The sequence below is a fragment of the Cyprinodon variegatus genome, unplaced genomic scaffold, assembly GCF_000732505.1.
Source record: "Cyprinodon variegatus isolate N-32 unplaced genomic scaffold, C_variegatus-1.0 Scaffold560, whole genome shotgun sequence".
Taxonomy (NCBI): Eukaryota; Metazoa; Chordata; class Actinopteri; order Cyprinodontiformes; family Cyprinodontidae; genus Cyprinodon; species Cyprinodon variegatus.
This window is the reverse complement of record NW_015151013.1, coordinates 484,161-489,687: the sequence shown is the minus strand read 5'-3', so window position 1 is coordinate 489,687 and position 5,527 is coordinate 484,161.

The window sequence follows — 5,527 nt, the reverse complement described above, 5'->3', positions numbered from 1 at the left end:
ATTTTTACTGAAAGTAAATAACCATGGGAAAAAATAAGTAAACCCTTGATCCTGAAATGATTAAAGAGAGCAAGTAGCAAACATGGACAGCTAAACAGTCGTTTTCAAGTATGATTTTGGAAATCTAAGTGTCCTGATCAGGCTTGTTTGACAGATTAAATGTACATTTTGAAAGTAACCTTTTGGGACGTTTAAACAGATGTTATTAAAACCACTCTTCTATATTATAGTTTTGCTTTTTTCTTTGGTTTGATGTAATTTTAAAATGCAATGTTGTGTTTTCATTAAGCATGAGCAGAATATTATCAAAATATTTGCTCAATTTGAGATATAATAAATGATTTATAAGGGCAAAATACAGCGCTTGGTCTGATCAATGGTTTCTGTGGGCTGCCCTTCTCAAAAACTTGTGTGTGGAACTTCACAGGGTCAGATCCATCCCTGCAGTCTGAGTTTACTTTAGAAATTAAAAGGTAACTAAGCTAAAAGATTTTGTTAGGCTATAATAAAGCTGTAACACCTGATATAGGCTTCAAAAGTGACGTTGTGGTTGTATATTTTGCTTGATTAACATATAAAACATTTTACATTAGAAACATTTATGTTTTAAAATATATGTTTCAGCTTGTCTAAAAGAAGGAAAATAGTTTGTACATTTTTACATGCCATACTGCTGAGATTTAAGCTTAAAATTAATTGAATTAACATCTGCTTTTTTGTTGTTTACTGAGGTATGAGTCATTGTTCCTGGCAGTTGAGTATATGTCGTGTATCCTATACTGTGGTAATTTGGTGAGGTTTATCATGAGTGGTGCTGCAACAATCACAAGGGAGTTGCCTAATTATGCTTGGGTGGCAGCGTGAGTTCAGGGCTTTTTACTGCTTGCTTCATCTTCTCCAAAATCCTGAGTTTATTTATTTCTACTCTACTGTACAAGCACCAGTCAAGAATTAGGCCAGGCATCAACACATGTTTTTTTTGCAACCCCAAAATTTATCTTACTGGAACTGAATGAATAGGAATCTCATTACATTACAGTTAGAATATAATAAGCTACGAAACGACAACTCTTTGCATGAGCTATATTGTAGATCAAGTCAAAATACCTAATATTTCAATATGTCAAGCAATATTCTAAATGATTGTTGGAATACCTGTCAATAAATAAACATTCTCTAATATAACGTAGCTTATTCTCCTTATTTAGAAATGTAAAAACTCTTTAGCTTACTTTTTTGATGTGTTCAACTATGTCAACCTAGGTAAGAATGCTTTTCAGCATTCTCATGTATTGTTTTCGTGTTTTTTTTTTTTTGTGACTCCGCCTTCCTTAAATTTTTGTGGATTTAACTTGCTCTGCTCCCCTCAGGTGATTTTATCAAGAAATTACAACTGTTTAGGAGAATTTCTTTTGTGTTACTTTTTGAGATATTCAGCTTTTTCTGCATTTTTTCTGCATTTTTTCTGCATTGCAGTCAATTTTAATTTCTTTCAAATTCTTTAAAAAATTTTGCCTTTTCAAACTTCAACAACTGCTGCATATGTTCAGCTACAAACACTATTCAACTTTTAAAATGATTTGAATTACCTAATATTGTTGAAGTCAGCTTTCTGATATATTTTACAGTTTGACTAAGATAGTGATTTATGTTTTATGTAAACTTTTTCCGCTTTTCAGTTTAATAGCGGAAGTCGGTGACATAATGTCCATGCATCTGGATTAGAGTAAATCAGAGAGGACAAACACACTTTTTTCGATTGCTTAAATTTTCTTATCTTTAGACAAATTATGTATCTAAATGTAGGATTTTTTGGTTGGAATCATAACATGGGACTGCTGTTTTGGGTACTGAAGAGACATCTGTTGTAAACATCTGTAGTAAGCTGAAAAAGCTCCAGACTTAAACGTTCCAAAATGACCACAATATTTCTATAATTGTTAGGGCCACATACATTTCTCTGTAAAATGTAAATTGCCAATTATTGTTCACCGAAACCTGGTAATAATAATTACTGTCCGAAAATTATTTTTGTATCTATTATACTTTTTTAAGTTATTTATCTAATTGGAGATGAAGTTTAGCCCATTTTACTTCACATTTCTGCTGGATTTAATTTTACATAGTGCTGTCTTTTGTGATATAAATCAAATCTGTCCTAATGTGTTGCTTCCCTATCTGTTCTAAAAAAACAAAACTAAAAAAACAGTCCATCTTTTTCCTGTATCCTCAATTTATTGAACTGTTACATGCCATTTTAACTTAAAATTACACATACTATGTTCTTCCACTAAATGTTGCTATAATTCAGTCTTTCCAGTTTCTTGAGCATCTTCTGGTCCTTTCATCATGCAGATTAGGAAAAGCTGCTTTTCTGAAACACATTTTTCCGGTTAGAAATTAGCTTTTTACAACTTCAAATGTAAATCGGTTCTGGCCATTCTTCAGGTATTTTGATTGCATTTATAATTGGCTGAAAGTTTGCACTCAATCGCTAAAAATAAATTCCTTTTTTTCTTGACAGTATAATGGGACTTCATCCCAATTAACATCTAATTGAAAGAACAACACTGGTTAAAATATCTTCATCAGAACATCGGTAGGAGTGTTTTGCTGGTGTGACAGAATCTGAGAAGCGTTGCCTGAACAAGGTGCTTGATTTAAATGTTTTTTGGGTCTTTAAACAAAAAAACAACATAGATTTGTATCTATCCTTTTGCATTTAAATAAGTTAAATATGTTTTACTGACTTTGGAAAATAACTTCTTTCCCAAGGATGTGGGGGCTTGTTTTTGCCATAAGGTCTAAGTAGCCTTCCTCAAGGTAAGAGTTTGAACAGCCTCTGACCTGAGTGAATGGGGACAGCAGAGATGCTAGCAGCCCCTTTTTAGCTCTAGTCTTTTACTGGTCTCAGATGCAGGTAAGATCAGTACATCGAGTACAAGTCATTCTCTCTTTGCAGTTTGGACCTGTGCTGTTTATGTATGATCCCAGCCACAGAGATAGGTGTGCACAAATCAGACTGAGTACTGGCAGATTCCCTTGGAAGGATGTACTTCCTGAGTTACTGCAGGAAATATAGGTAAAGTCTATGTGTGAGGACCACCTTAGGTAACTAGAGGGGTTGTTTCATTGGAACTGTGGAGTTAGTCTGCAGTCAACAGGGAGCTGTTGAGGATGATGAGGGATAGGAAATGTTAGTGATGTTCTCCGGAAGAGCACCATCATATCCACTCTTGTTAGGGTGTTTGGCATAAGGTGGCTCTGAGCACATTGTTGGACAAGCCACTTCACCTCCTGCCTGTGTAGAGATTTGTTTTGTATTTTTTTTTTGGTCTGACAAATGACTGTGGTGTCATTTGCAAGCTTCTGGAGTTTTGCAGATAGGGACACTGAGGACAGAAAATATTTAAAGTAAGGGATGAAAGGAATAGTTGAGGAAAATATTGAAAAGAGATATGAAAGGAAAGGAGGGAGGGAGGAGAAAAGTAAAAAAAATATATGGATAGGATTCATGGAAGGAAGGAAGTAATGAAGGAAAGATAGAATGAAGAAAGTAACAATAGTCGGCAGTCGACGGCAGTCAATAAGAATATTTTAAATTGAATTCCATACTTTTTCACATTGTGCATAAACCTTAAATAGCTTTTTGTTCCAATATTTCTCTGTCATCTGAGAGATGAGTCTTTTGGCATGCCTGGAGTGATCCAGTCTGTTCCATGTGTGAACCAATAGTTTATTTCACATCGCAGTTGGCAGTCTTTACCTTCTCTGTTATGGGATTTCTGTTCTTGAAAGATGACAGTTAAAAAGTGGTTTTAAACTTTGAATTCTTCCTCATTTTTTTACTCCTTTCCTCCCTCAGAATAAAGTCAGGTGTCATCAATGGATAAAAGACTGCAAACCATTTTCATTAGACCCCTGAGAGATGATAAACTCTTGATAAGACATACAGTACATTTTAATCAGTATATTTTCAACATTTTGATCACTCATTTCCCTTATCATAAATCATCCCTTCAATCTGTCGTACAGGTTGCACGTAGAGTAAAATTGTTGTAAGCTTCTTAAGTAAGCAGACTTTAGTGTGATCAATGATACGTTTAGTCCTTAGTTACTTTGATTAGCAATTCCTGGTGGGGTTTTTCTTTTTCTGTAATTTGTTGTTGAAGTGTAACTATTTTTAGTTTATGTCAAATAAATCTTGGTCCAAAGAAATATACTGAAATCTTTTTATTTTCTTTCTTTACAAGATAGAATAAGAACGCTCAGTGATAGAGGGAATGCATCCTTCAGTCTTCTGGTCATGCGACAGATTTTTTATTTACATTAATAAAGTCTACCTGAGCACTGTTACACTGCAGCCTGCACAACCTGTTCTTCCTGCTCCTAACTTTTACTGACTTTGCATACATTCCCTTAGTTAAAAAAAATAAAATAAAAAAAATCCAATTCGTAAGAAAACCTAAGTAGGTAAAAAACACATCACAAAAGTTTTATACATGTCTCACACCTTCATGGCCATCACTTTTACTAAGGCGGTGATGTGTATTGTGATAGCCAGTTTGTGCTTTTAGCTCTGCATTACGGTCAAGATTTCAGCTTTTTAGCCAATGTTTTTCATGATTGAAATTCTCAGTCAACCATCAATCTGCATTATAGACTGATTTCCTCTTGTCTGGTGGGGGCTAACTAAAACAGATTGAGACAGCTCTAGCTCGCTGCATCACTAATGGCTGGCAATGAAAGACGTCTCTGTGCAGTTGACCCGTATGTGGAACAGGATCACGTCGCAGCTCAGAGCGATGAAGAGAGCACAGCTCAATACAGGGAGTCTCTTCGGCATCAGTCACCAGTCAACAGCATCCTCATCTTATTGACTAAATGTTGCCCAGAAATAGAATCTAATCACAGGGTTTGGACAGGCTCTAGTTCTTCTAATGGTTTACCATTAGTTCCCTGGAACAAAGCCCAATGGTGTAAAGGGAAATATAACAATAGATTCTGAAGCTCTGTATTGCATGGCAATAATGGGCTCTCAATTATTGCCACAGTGCTGGCATATTTGCAGAGATCAGAAGACCTTTGCAGCAAAAAAAAAAATAAAAAAAAAAATGATTACCTGCTCACATCTGCTTTGAATCCTGCTCATTATATTCCATCCTACCAGTCTCGATTAACCTGTAAAGGCCACGGACAGCAGAAGCTAAAAATCTTTGGTAACAGACATTTCCCTCCGTTCTGCTATTGTTGAATGGATGATACAAGAGGAGCAGCCTGTAAGTGAAACAATTACCCAAGCATTTTTGCAAGCGGGGCCGAACAGAGTCATTACTTGTATGGCATAATTGACAGTGAACACAGGCAATCTTGTTAATTGATTACCCAGACCTCTGGTAATGGAAAATGCAAAGCCTCATTGTATCAGCAGCCTCTGCCCCTCTTACGATACTGCACAGGAGGGAGCATACAGACAATCTCTAATGATCCTACACACCCCACCTCTCATAGACCCCCCACCTCTCAA